General features: G+C 31.0%; 1 long non-coding RNA gene across 1 annotated transcript; it reads left to right on the top strand.

The window, feature by feature from the left end:
- Positions 1-10,190: 10,190 nt before the first annotated feature.
- On the top strand, positions 10,191-13,761 carry LOC143080476 (uncharacterized). Its single transcript, XR_012979725.1, has 2 exons — positions 10,191-10,287; positions 13,235-13,761. It is a non-coding gene; the product is annotated as an uncharacterized LOC143080476 (long non-coding RNA).
- The last annotated feature ends 1,777 nt before the right edge of the window (positions 13,762-15,538 follow it).

Raw genomic sequence — 15,538 nt, 5'->3', positions numbered from 1 at the left:
CATCTCAGTACCAGAATTTTAAAATTATAAATTTCCTTCACCTTAGTAGAGATATACCAATTTAACTTCACCTGCATATGGGATATTAATTTCCCAACGTATTCGATATTCAAAAGCTTGCAGCTCCTACTTAGACTTTGTAAAACATCACCAGTGTCTGAGCAGGAAGTTGACGTGGTTCGGTACTAATACATCCCGTCAATATGTTTGTATTATCTTTCAGTTTTGCTGATCTTTTTTGTTTATAAGACTTTTTGTGTTTCTTTGGTTATAACGAGACTCTGTATTTTAAGAGATCCCTTCATTGTGGTATTGTACTAGTATATAACTGTTATTGTTCTATTATAATTTTGAACTTTAAACGAGAAACGACAAAATTATTTTACTCGTGTAATGGTATTAACCATATGTGAATTCTTAAAAATTCTAAAGAACTTTCTGAAATTAATTCTAACATAACTTTTGTTTTTTTAACCCTGTATATCACCATTCCCAATGTGAAATTATAATTGTTATTAATAAACATTGAACGACGAAAACATTTCTTATGTGACGTTTACATTTTCTGACGTCAGACACGCGAAGCAATGAATGATTTTTTTTATTTGATAGATGTGCTTGGGCCTTTTTGTAAATGATTGTTTGTTTTGAGATTGTATCACATTAATGCCTGCTGTACCCATATTTTGACTTTTGTTTATTTTGTCTGTTTTGTTCACGCATCGTTGTAAATATAACGGAATTTGATGTGACTGTCATATAAGTGAGAGGTTTAGCGTTATAAAATCCGGTTCAATCCACTATTTTCTACATTTGAAAATGCTTGTACCAAATCAGGAATATGACAGTTGTTGTCCATAATGAAATACACCCGATATTTATAGAAACTAAACATTAATTGTCTATATCCTGCAATTAATTGTGTACATTGTTTTGCTTTGAAAGTCAGACAAACTCACATTTATTTTCGATTCATAATCCGTTGAGGCCCAGCTTTTGACAATTACGCCGAAAATAATCTTGCATGGTCATTGATAATGCATCCCTCAAAGTTAATATATAGTTATTATTTCATTACAACTATATTCAACAGTAAAACGAAATAACAAAACACTGTTCGATTTAAGTAAAAAGTGTTTGGTTTGTCCTCTACTTCAAAATTTCGAACTGTCCGTGCATTCACTAATTATTGATATTATTGCATGGTTGATTTTGTATGTTATATATTTACATATTCAAATTGTGAACTTGAAAATTGGAGCCATAGAAAATGGAGTTAATCCTGCCGTTTATGATATTTAGTTACGGATCGGAGACTAGAACATTCACAGACGGAGCAATACGTCGTTGGAATCAGCTGCAGTACACATTCGGAGGTCAGGAAAATTCGAACAACACTTGTCAACAGCAGTACTCTAAAATAGTCCGGCAACGCAGCGGGCGGTTCTTTGAGTAGATATCTGTATAGTATACAAATACAGGCTAGCTATATCTGTTTGGCTGTAAATGTTTCATCGATACCCCATTGCAGCATTAAAAAAAGTGATAATAAACCACTTAGTCTGACCCACAATCGTTTATAAACAATTTTATTTTTTGTACGCTTATCTTTCTGAGTTGCTTATGTGCTTTGTTTTCTTGACGTTTTGACATTCTTCGTTGACATAATAATTCGTTCTTGAAGTGATCACTCCCCAATGCTCACTACAGGTCATCTTATGGTCGACATTAAAACCCTTGCCAATGTGGGCGACCTATTAGCGGTTGCGGGATGTATCAAATACGCAGCCTCGTCCGGTCAAATTTAAACGTTAAATCCGATACCTCACGTAGATAGAATGTCATGCGCTCTTCCCGTTAAGAGCCATAGCAACAACTATTTAGGGGGTCTGTAGGTGGACTGATGTAAGGTTAAATTTGGGTCTCTATCCAATATACCCTCATTTTACAATGGAGGTCCAAATTTTCCCAACTTGCAACCCAGTTGACCTTTCTTACTGGTCCAACATACTGCATTCATTGTTAATTTTTCTCGACCTGTATATCGTTTAATATTTGCCACTGAACGTTAATCAGTCAAAAATCCATAAATGTTAAAGTGATTTTAAAAGATAATAACATAATGTTGACTGATAATTTTTTAGGGTTCAATTTTTACACAGATGGATGATTTCACAATAAACTGTATGACAAATGGGACGATTTCAACTTCCAAATTATCAATTTCCCTTTTCTCACCAGTAAAAAATTGAAAACAACACGTTTAATAATTTCTTGCGTCCGAACCGCATTCTGGATATACCTTCATCAGGAACGCACAAAGCCAAACATTTGAAATCCGAAGATGTATAAGTACCGAAACCGTTGAAGAGCTATATGTCAAAAATACCTAAAATAGTTAGCCAAATTCATCTAAGTAACTCCATCGTATGGTGTTTACATATCTAAGTTATTACTCTATACTCGTGCATGTTAATTCACACTATACGGCCAAACAAGTACAAAGTTAAAGAGCATTGAGAATCTAAAATTCCAAAAAGTTGTGCCAAATACAGCTAAGGTAATCTATGCCTGGGATAAGAAAATCCTTAGTTTTTCGAAAAATTCAAAGTTTTGTAAACAGGAAATTTATTAAAATGACCACATTATTGATATTCATGTCAACACCGAATTTACAACAATAATATGCTGGAAAGGTATTACAGTTAGAACAGTTGGAATTTTGAATCCTCAATGCTCCTCAACTTTGTACTTGTTTGGCTTTATAACTATTTTGATATGAGCGTAACTGATGAGTCTTATGTAGACGAAACGTGCGTCTGGCCTACTAAATTTTAATCATTGTACCTTGAATAACTATATATGGAAATAAAAGTCTCCATTGTGTCATGTTTTGTTTTATTATGCTGTACACATACGTTACTCCATAAATATCAAATTTCAAAACTATATCAAAATTTAAATAGGACCGATCTGTTATATTGTTTGGTACATGTATGATTTTATGTAGTACCTAATTTATTAGAATAATTTAATCAAAAATATAAAACACCAGCCAAATTTTAGAATTTCTTATTAGGACTTCAAACAAAAACAAAAACACCATCCCTCATGATTACCTTATACGCGCCGTTAATTGTTTCAACATATAAAAAAGTAAAATCAAACAAAATTCTGTACTCCGAGGAAAATTCAAATCGAAAAGTCTCTTATCAAATGGCAAAATCAAAAGCTCAAACACATCAAACAAATTGTTAACAACTGTCATATTCCTGACTAGGTAGAGGCATTTTCTTATGTAAAAATGGTGGATTAAACCTAGTTTTAAAGTTAGCTAAACCTCTCACTTGTATGACAATCGCATCAAATTCCATTAGATTGACAGCGATGCGTGAACAACACAAACAAACGTAATACGTAAAAATGTCAAAAATACAGCAATCAACATTGTGTTATAATCTTAATCGCTAAACAAAACCAATACAAATATATAACAAATAGCACAAAATGCCATATATACCAAGCATATTAGCAAAAAAGAGTTCAATCAAACATGCCTGTTCTAAACATGGAACAAAATACAACGGAACAATGAGAAATCATAATTCAAATATAGAAATTGACATCGATGGTCAAAAGTATATGACATAGAATAGTGCACCTAATTCTCCACTGAAAACTTAACTATGAACAAAACTTTACACTGAAAACTTAACTTTGAACAAAACTAACACCATGAAAACCGGAGTAAACTATGTTGATACATGTATAACTGAATAGTTTTCAGTTACAATTTTTTTGTCTCTTTCAATTAGCGACTACAATGTGTAGCCGTCACGTTAGTGATATCCTATATTTATTTCTAGAAGACTACTGTTGATAATTGATAATGTTATCTAATTCAAAGTACTCTGCACTTTCTTATATTCATATATGTGTCATATATTATACAACAGTTAATTCTGTTATATGTTCTATTCAAATATTTGCCCTTATATGCCTTTAAAACATATGTTCGAATGAAATCCTCTTTAAGGTTTCATATATTTTTATTCAGCACAAAAGAAAAGCGAATTTTGAATGCAAAAATAAGAATTAAATGCTAATGACTGCATATGCAACACACAAATTAAATATTTTTAATATACCTATGCACAACATGTTTTTCGGATAATACATAATGTTATCACGCCTGTATATATAAAGTAAAATAAGAATGATGAAACTGATGTTCGTAACTAAATCTTCATACAGGTATGTCTTTTTTTTGTGTTTTGTTTCTGTAAATTTAATGTATGTTTAATTACAGATAATGTCAAACAAATATATACTGGGCAAATATAGCTATTGAAACGTATAGTATAAAACCATGGACAGTCTTTGATCAAATAAATGTTACATGAACGTTACCATTCAATTGCTCATTTAATAACAATAATAATATGCATCATAATTTAAATCCGCACTATCTAATACATTGAATGTGTAATGATCGTATTTTATATACATTTCTAACCATATGTCAAGTTCATATATAGACTGAAGTACAAGTATTTGGTGATGGGTTTACAAGTTGGACTATAGTATAGTCATTTAGAAGCAATAAAAAAGTATAACATTTACAAAAACAAACTTTGCATTTTATCATGTTTTAATTATAATGCAGAAGAAATTCCATAAACAATACACTTCAAACGAAGTCTGATATTTTTTTGCTACCTGATAACAATTTTTTCATGTATTTGTTTTATCATTACAATAATTTAATTAAAGATATGAAATACCAGACAAAATCTGGAAAATGTGGACTATCTAATATACTGAGTCAGAAATAAAATTATGTACAATGAAGCGGATGAGACAACACATCAAATGTTCAACCTCACAAGTAAAAAAAAACTGTAACTTTGCCCCCAAAAATAATAAAACAACAATAATAATAAAAACACATTACAGAAAACTGAAGATTGAACAACATCTATGTTGTCAAAAGAAGGCAAAAATGTGTAATCCGATGAATGAGCAAATTTACTGTTGTCACACTATCAAACAGAGTCAATATTAATCACAAGATTATGATAAAGATATGTGAGTAGACTATCGCTAAAAAAACGAACGGCCAATACGTTTGAAGATGAGGTCTTGCAGCAAAGAAATTTAACTTATCGATTTTGAAGATAACCCTAAAACAGCGGAATCTATGCTTACTTTTCTCTACCATCCATCGTTTTGAAACACGTGTGTTTTGCCACCGAACATGCGCAGATTTGTTTTCATAACTAACTATAATATTCACCTGAAAAAGATCGAGAACAATCGATTCAAATAAGATCGATCTTATTAAAACCACCTCTGGAGGTAGACTGTTTAAGTCCGGTTGAAGATGGATCTTTGCCGTTTACATTAGACCAAATATCATAAAGATAGATCTTTTTTGCTAGGGTAAACGGAGTCTAAGAAATATTATGTTATAATGATTGATTGTTGTTCACTTCGTATCCAGGACACGGTAAATGATATATATTTACTTAGCAAAATGTATATATATATTGTAAAGAAAAAAGAAAAGAAAATTATTGAAATATCTTGAGAACTAATTGACTTTATTTTTATTTAGATTTTCAAGTTAATCGAAATCTGAAGCATGCAAAAGGTTCTACTTGTCGTAGGTCTAGTATTGCTCCTGGCTGGTGAGTTTGATATTATATATTATTTACAGTATAATAATTTTTAAATATAAACAGCTTCAAAGAATCGGAATTGTAAGAATATGTCGCTGAAATATTAATTTATGTTAGAAGGAAAGTTTCCCTTTCTTCCATAGTAGGAATACATTTTAAAACATTTGAAGGCCATACGATACAGAAAAGGTTTACTGCTGGGTTTTCTTTAACATTTTGCATAATGTAAATTCAATGAACTTATGTAATGACAAATAATCATTCATGCCTTACATTACGAGATATATTGGAAATTCATTCTTTTAGCCAGTTTTTTCCAAAGCATTTTTTTAATGATGGGCATTTAATCAAGTCCCTACCATGAAACCTAAATATTCTTTTTTGTGAAATCATACAATTATTGGTTATATAAAAAGCCCAGACAAATCCTGCCAATGTTAATGCATACAGGAAAGAATCTGCCGTTGATCTTATAACTTTTAATTTGCCTTGAACTGTATGCCCCAATGTATGTTTTGCATGTTTTAAAAATTTTTGCAAGGAGTAGGTCCGGTAAGGGCCGATTTGGGCCTCAAATTTCAGGTTCATCTCACGAGAGTTTTTGGACACTTTTTAAACACTTAAATGTCTATTTCAATTGATTCGAATAGTTTATGTGAAAGATTTTAACTGATTTAGTCATTGAAATCGCTTTGATTCAAGCTTAAATATGAAAAATATATCAAATATTCCAACAAATGTCACTTTTCAGATGGTTTTTGTCAAAAATGAAAGTGGCCGCATCCGTGTTCATCCTCAACCGTTATATATGTTTTGTATTATCATCAAATACAACTTACTTTTCAATATTATGAATGAACACGAATGCGGCCACTTTCATTAGACGGAAACCGTCTAAAAATTAACCAAAATGCTAACATTTGAAGAGTTCAGTAATTCAGCATGACTTTATGATGCTAGAACGCGATATTTGTGCATTGTATTGTCAAAAACAGCTCATATTTATGTAGCAGAAGCATTTTACTTTCCAAAATATAGCTTAGAGATTACATTTGCACAATTTTCTAAAACTGCTATATTTTGGGGCCAAAAGGGGTCTTTCTGAACCGTCTCCTTTTCGTGTTTCTATTCAAATACTTTCAAATTCACTTAATCTATTGAATGACATTTGAGATTTTTCCGTGAATCAAAATTTGAATTTATATCTATCCAGTCTTGGTACTGTATTGTATACTTTTAAATCAATAGACTGAAAGATGAAAGAGTTTAACAATAATGTAAACATGCAAATCTCCAAAGAACTAATATATGTAAAGAACAGAGTAGTGTCTCTAGTATATGGTATATACAATTAATTCAAACAAATAAGTAACAAAGCAGAACGAAAATATTCGTTACATCATAATCAGCCTACGTCATATTGCCTGTTTGCATAATTAGAAAGAACGAGATCACGGACTTATTTTCGTTGATATTTATCATTGTACACATAAAACCCCACAAAGAACAGAAATTTTAATCTTTAAATGCGAGATTATTCATATGTAGGAAGTGGGACTATCCAAAACTCACGAGAAGACCTACGGCCTAACCTAATAACAAAACAACAACTGAATAACAAATACGACACCCACACCTGCATGATCTTAAATCATTGCAATACATAATTCGCCTATGAAAGATTAAAAAAAAGGAACTTGCATATATATAATATAAACGCAAGTAATAAGCATTGCTATGCCAATTTATAGGTAAACTAGAAGAAAAACATATAAGAGACCTTTACATATGAGGATCAATTTTGATATTGTTTTTCACTCATATTTTATTAAATAATTAAAGAATATTTAAAATGCACCGAAAATAGAATAGTTTCTTTCCCAGCATATAAGCGAAAGGTGGCATATACTTTCGAAATACAACAAACGATTTAACGTTATTTTAATGTTTTAAAGAGAAATTATGAGTACACTATGTTTTCAGCCGTTTACCACTTTCATTTGTGAATCAATGGATGGATCTGTCGTAGAGTTGTCACTAGATTAGACGTACAATAAACTTATCAAATAATTGATTCTTTGACAGTTTCTTGAGATCCTTCACAATATAGTTAATCTGCAATCAATACCATCTTCATTGCTTATACATCCTGTACTGTGTTTCAAATCTATATTCTAATGACTAGTAACGCTAGGCAACGCTAGGCAACAGAAAGCTGAATTATAAGTTCAGTCTATGTGGCCTAGAGGTCTTCAGCGCTGAACACGTTACAAGCGGTGTTGTCTCTATATCTATATAGCATGAGTATGAATCGAGGCGAGTGAAGAACAAAATTTGCTACCCCAATTTTGCAGGTTAACATTGTTGTGCTGATATTTAGAATAATAAGACTATAACAAAGTTAGCAAAAACACGATATACAAACACGCATTTCCAGAAAATAATTAGTAAAAATAAAAAAAACAAAATATATGATGACTTAATTTCAGTAGTGGAACAAACAGCAGGACAGTATTGTTCTTTAAAATATTGCCGTAACCAACCTGCAAGTAACTGTGGATGTAAAGCCTGCTGTTATGGGAGGTATCAATGTAATTTTGGCAGATGTGCTGGTCATGATCTAAATGGACAATGGGTTATGAGTTGTTTCTGTTCATCATGTCGTAAGTATTATCAGTTAAAATATTATTTTTCACACTCGAATTTCGGTTGTTTATACTCTGAAAATACTAGGAAAATTCATGTTTAATACATTTTGGAATCAGACTAAGATTGATCTGCCATATGAACTAAAGTGATTGTAAATACTTAACTCAAATAACAGGTACAGTCAGTCGATAAATAACTTGCGGCAAAGTATTCGTATCTGGAACATATTTTAGATTTCAGTAAAAAATGTTTTAGCAACTTATTGACCTGCACCTAATTAACGAAAACAATCGTACTTGTTGTATTCTTATTTTCATACATTACGCATACTTAAAAGAGCTAGTGTCGTTAGAAACCAATGAATAATAAATTCATCAATCGATTGCAAAATGAAAAATCAATGAAAAAAAAAACAATCAAAAGATAAACAACAGAACTTAAAATACAACACAGAAATCTAATAACTGACCAACAAGAATACCACCAAAAAGAGGTGATAAAATCAGGTACGCCGAAAAGGTAAGCAGATTCTTCTCCATATGTGGTATCAGGCACCCATCACAAAATTTTGAAAACAGCAATAACGAACAGGATGACACCTTATATTCTTATATCGTTTAATTTTAGTCACAGTAGTTTACTTCATTTCCATATTTTCAATTGACTGTATTATTAAAAACGGTAGGCTTGGTTTTGGTTTGTAGTGAACACTACTGGACGAAAAAACAACTGTCCATACCAGTAACAGTCATTGTACGACTATTTTAGTCTGTGGAAGACTGAAGAAGACTGTCAAATCAACCTTATTTCGTTGTTACAGTTAAATTATGTCTGTCCCAACACTTTTATGGGTTGTGAAAAACATTAAATGCTATCAACAGTAATTTTAGGACTGTTGCAGTGGTTTACGGCGTTGTCACAGCCAAATACTATTTATAACAGTCTTTCTAAAAGTTGTGGCAGTTGTATAATGTTTGTCCCAACCTTTTTATAGTTGTGACAGTTGAAATTTGTTTGTGTCAACTTTTCAGACGTTTAAGCAGTCAAAAAATGTTTGTTACAATGTTTTTAGAGTTGTAACAGTCGTAAAATGTTTGTTACAACTTTTTAAAGGTTGTTACAGTCATTAAATGTTCATTACAACTTTTAAAAGGTTGCCACAGTCGTAAAATGTTTAAAACAAACATTTCATGGGTTGTTACAGTCGGTAAATATGTAATACAAATATTTTAGTGTGACGGTTGCGAATGTTAATTTAAAACAATGTGTACACGTCTAAGGTGCACCTTCTCAAAGTTTGATACAGGATAAATGGATAAATGTATTTTATCTAAGTGTCACGTATTGGTGATACAGTTGTGAAATTACCCATAATTTATATGATCCCTCATCTTATGTTGTTGTTGGTGTTTTTTTTTTTTTAAATTTGCGATCGTTCTATGTCTTTTGTCGTATTCCGTTTATGGCATTATAATTAATATGTCTGTTCATTTGTGGCGGACTTGTACGTTTGACGGTTTATCTTTATTTTTTATTCAGTCTATTCAAGAGTCTTTTATAACTTGTTTTATACCAAAAGCCTTCGTTTAAAAATAGAATTAAAATATTATTGCAGAAGATTGATTTAATTGTCTTAATTTCAAATTGCTACGTCGGGGTACCTGAAGTAAATTTAAAAGAATATGATTAAGTTACATATATCATACAGAATAATAAAGCTGATTAATTTTAATTGCTATCCATTAGGGACATTTCCCGACGATAATAAATCAAATCTGTCAAGTTTTATTAAAAACGGAAATCATATTCTTCACCCGTAAACGATTTGACGTTATTGTACCCTTGTCGGCAGAAATAGCGGGTCAGCAAACTTTACAAAAAATCGTAGACATGCCATGGTAGATATGTAGAAAGGAAACTACATACAATATAACGGATGACCTAGAAATTTCAATCGGTGAGTATAAATGAACAATATTTTAAAGCATGTCTATCAGAATAATCATGGATCCACGATTTTGAAGCGAAAATGTGCACATTTCGTGCCTACCCTCATGCTTCAGGTATGAATCGACGTTCTATATCGGTTTCTCTATATCACCTCACTCGTGCATATTACACATCTTTCTATGTATATATATAGTAGCATGTTCAAAAGCAAAGTAAGAATTTGGGCTTGTAAAAATTGTTCCCGGGATTGTAACCCCCCTTTTTTTGGAAGATCAATAGTCCAAATAATTATGACGTCTTGAAAGGCTATTATAATTTTTTTCTTTGACGCCTTACTTCGACACAAGACGTCATAATTATTTTGACTAGAAGATCAATTGCATTTGAAAGGGTACATTTAGTTTGACCCCCCCTTTTATCCTGGGTTGGGACCCCCTTTTTTTAAATTGCTGGATCCACCGGTGTTCATCGTCTTACTGTGTTAAACCCTACATGATGATGTGGGGCATTCACAATGGTTTTAATTTTGCCGGATGGCCTTATACTACAAAACCTATATTTATATTGTATATGAAAAAGAAGATGTGGCATGATTGCCAATGAGACAACTGTCCACAAGAGACCAAAGATGACACAGCCATTAACAACTATAGGTCACCATATGGCCTTCAACAATGAGCAAAGTCCATACGGCATAGTCAGCTATAAAAGGCCCCGATAAGGCAATGAAAAACAATTCAAACAAGAAAACTAACAGCCTTATTTACATAAAAAAATGAAGGAATACCAAATATGTAACACATTAACGAACGACAACCACTGAATTACAGGCTCCTGTCCTGACTTGTATGTTAATGTATTGAAAACTGCATGACTCATCCTAAATTTGCTTGAAATATTTCTAACTGGATTTTTTTTAAATTGAGAAAATTCAAGTTGAATATTATGACAAAGTAAATATTTATGTGTAAAATGTGAAACTAGCATGTTTGAGTATATTTTTTAAATAATTTTTGAGTCATGATTAACAAAACATGGATATATTTTATAATTCTAAAGCATGTCTTATATTATCAATCAAAAGAACTATTAATCAAATCAGTGTGGCCTTAACTTTTTATTTTCATGTGAACTCTGTCAGTTTAACTTTTTTGGTTAGCATGGTTAGTCAAAATTCAATTATGCCTTTTAACTTGTTTTGGTCTTGGGGCTGCTGTCTCTTTTGCATATATATATATATATATATATACCAATCATCTCCTTTTAACATGTTTAAACATATTTCAAGTGTCTTTTAATTTATTCCACTGTTTATAAAGGACTTTCCATTCAACAGTCATATTTTTCTAAATGTGTTAAATTGTGCTTTGACTACTTCATTGTTTGGTTGCTGTATCATTGATATACATGTATATTCCACATCTCCTTTCATCATGTATAATCACATCTGATTTCAGATACATGTATTTTGCCTTTTCCAAATTACTAAAATATTTTATTTATATTTAATTTCATATGTTGAAACATTCAGTACGTCATTATGTGGGAGGTTACAAAAAATCTATCTGTAAGCATATTATGTTATGTAAACATGGCCTAAACTTAAGCATTTTATGAATTTTATAGATATTGAATTACAAAAATTAACTTAATTAACTACATGGTATGTCTCACATGGAAGTAATATTTAAATATTACTTCCATGCTCAGATCAATTTGGTTTAAAACATACTATTAAAACATGTTTTACATGTTTAATTTAACTTCAAAATAAATAATTTTAAAAATATATTTACTGAGCCTGAATTCATGACCATGTAAATGTGATATTAGAAAAGGTAATAATCAGGATGTTAACACTGAAAAGTTAATTATCAGGACTTCTTATATACATGTTATATGTAATAAACAGATTAAGACACAACAGTTTCATGAGTTTATTGCCTTGAGGGATGAAAATTAAAATGTCATAGGTATTGAAGATGATTTTATATAATGATATTAATAAATTTCAAATGTCCTTTTCAAATTGTGGATAAATTGATAATTGAAAGAAATTTAAAATTATGAAAAATATGAAACAACAGGATATAATCTTTTATTTTGGATATTATATTAAAAGTTTTAAAAGTTTATCTAACATGTCTAAGTCATGCAGCCAAGTATTGATTTATCAACATAAAAATGGGTAAATAACTAATATAAAATAAAGAAAATATGTTGTCTGGTTAAATAAACTACAAAGCATTATTTAATACAAGCTGTAATTAGTAAAAAGTATACTGGGTAACATTTAAGATGTCAAATTAAACTCAAAGTTTACTGCTAATCATAAAAAGGAAATACTAGCTTTTTTAGGTTGCTAAAAATGTTTAAATTAAAGAAAGGGTTAACCTTTGAACAAAGATTCTACATTTCATGATTTACATAAAAAAAAAGGTTTATTCATTCATGACACAAAATGACAGTCAACAGTGCATTTTTTATTTGGTCATCTTTGTAGTATTTATTTCCTATTAAAATGATCCAAAGAAATCACCTGTTATGTTTTACAGTGAAATAACTTTGTCTGGCTTTAAATAATTGATTAAAACAATCTTGTATAGTGCTAGCCTCAATTAAACAGTAACCCTTCAATGAAGTGACACACTTAAGAAAACATTAATGTAGAAAGAGAGAACATATTTTTTTGAAATAGAACCCCCAAAAAAGGGTTTTATTCTTCTTCTCATACAGGACATATAAATTCAATTGTATAAGTCTCATAAATTCATTTGTGTACATCATAGAACTTTGTTGTCAAGAAAATTATGATCTCTAGTATTTATACATGAGTATTATCTTCTATATAAATTTAAAGAATTATTAAGTAATAATAATCATGATACATGTAATTATGCAATATTAGATAAGTTTCAATACTTTATTCTTAATATATGTTTTTTCGTTTGTAGAATTCACATTGGTTTGAGCATGATTCCCAGCCAGATTATGAAGCCGGCAAAAAAAGGAAATACATATAGCATGTATAGGTGACACTAAGTATCTCGCATACCTGTAGCTGTAAATTGTGAAACAGTGGACTAATGGACTTATTGTTGTTGGAAATAACAAATAGGGCTTACAGCAATATGCCATGATGTTGTTAGGATTTCATATCAAATTGGACAAGAAGAAAATTGTGCATTGTACAAATAGCAAACTTACAATTTGAAAGAAAGACTACATTATTTGATGACAGTGAATACCTTCGATAATTAATTTATTTGAAATTGAAATAATAATTTGGAATTAAGAGAATTCAAAGTTTTTGGGAATATTAATATCATAGTGCATCATATTTGAATTCTATGAAATACCTTGGATAGTTATTCAGAAATAGCAAATTGGATTAATAAAAAAATCAGTTTCAGTGAATATCAATAGTGCATCATATCTGAATTCATGAATACCTTGGATAATAAATTTATATGAATTTGGATATTGAGAATATCTGGTTTGTGTGAAATTTATAGAAGTTAATGCTTGCATTCCTATTGTTAGCTATATGTACCACCAGGGGGTGTTACACAACCTTGATTACCCATGAGGGTCTGTCGTGGTCGGTCACTATTGGTAAGTGTCATGATGACGGAAGTTTTTAATGACCTTGACTGCATTTACAGCCCTTGCATGGACGTTGGTTGATGTCAAATGACTGCTTGCTGTACTTATATAAGAGTCGCGATCTGAATGTACATACAGTATATAAATATAATCTATCATCTAAATTAATGTTCATTCTGAAACTGGCATTTTATACTAGTCAAAAATATTAAACAATACATGTCCTTCAAAGTATCATTTTATTGTCTTGCCTTCCACAAAAGCCATTTAAAGTTGATTGTATGCAGGACATAGGTATTACAATCTTGGGCTGATGACGTAAACTTTTTTATAAAGCTAAAAGAGCTGGATGCTTCTTATCTTGTCGGTATTCAGATAGCTAATATGTTATGAAGTTTCAGCCTGTCATTATATGTCCATTGCACCTGACCTCATTTCATTGTTTAGTGACTACTTGTAAAAAACATTTATAACAGTGAGATGCTCTCTTATACAAGTACATGTACATTTTGTAATTGGATAAATTTTTTGTATATACATGTATGATATAAAAAAAGAAGATGTGGTTACACTGGTATGATTGCCAATAAGCATGATGAGACGACTCTTCACAAGAGACCAAAATGACACACAAATTAACAACTATACATGTAGGTCACTGTACTGTGTACAGCCTTCAACAATGAACAAAGCCCATACTGCATAGTCGGCTATAAAAGGCCCCGAAATGACAATGTAAAACAATTCATGCGAGAAATATGAGTATCTTGCAAGGTCTACTGGTCTATCAGGTTGAGCTGACCTGACCGTGACATTTCATGGATACACAATGTAAGTGATTAAGGATAATTTCAGTTTAGGCCAAAATAAATAAGTGTGTGTCTCCTATTTTACTCTCCAAAAAATTAAGAACATTTTATTCTATAAAAAAAATTTGTAATTGTACATCATGTACATGTGTACTGTGATAACATTTCCCATATTTGACAGATAATACACTGTGCAGTCTTAGTCGTTTCAAAGTTTGGTTTCTGATATGTTTTACTGATGAGTATTATTTGTAATTATCATTCACACAAGTTATCTGATGTGGAAAGACATCAAATGATGAATATGACATGTACATGTACATGTATGATGAATACATTGTTTCGGGTAGGCTAGAAACGGAGGTACATGTATGGTCGAGAAACCAGAAACATGCAATAAATTTATTTTGGCCTTAATATTATACAGTACTCCAGTAGATCAACTTCATGTATATTTAATGTACATGTATAGACAGAATGGAACAATTGAGTCTGTCATGTATGTCTGACTGGCAGGGTTCATCAGACATTGAGCTAAATGTCATGGGTTCATTGGTCAATGTTGAATTTTTGTGGTTTTGTCTATTTTTCAATGTTTCTCAGATGTGATATAAAAAAGAAGATGTGGTATGATTGCCAATGAGACAACTATCCACAAAAGACCAAAATGACACAGACATTAACAACTATAGGTCACCGTACGGCCTTCAACAATGAGCAAAGCCCATACCGCATAGTCAGCTATAAAAGACCCCGATAAGACAATGTAAAACAATTCAAACGAGAAAACTAACGGCCTTATTTATGGGGGAAAAAAATGAACGAAAAAACAAATATGTAACA

Source organism: Mytilus galloprovincialis, chromosome 6 (genome assembly GCF_965363235.1).
Source record: "Mytilus galloprovincialis chromosome 6, xbMytGall1.hap1.1, whole genome shotgun sequence".
Taxonomy (NCBI): domain Eukaryota; kingdom Metazoa; phylum Mollusca; class Bivalvia; order Mytilida; family Mytilidae; genus Mytilus; species Mytilus galloprovincialis.
Note: the sequence above shows the minus strand (reverse complement) of the source record. Positions and strands in the feature narration are given on the sequence as shown.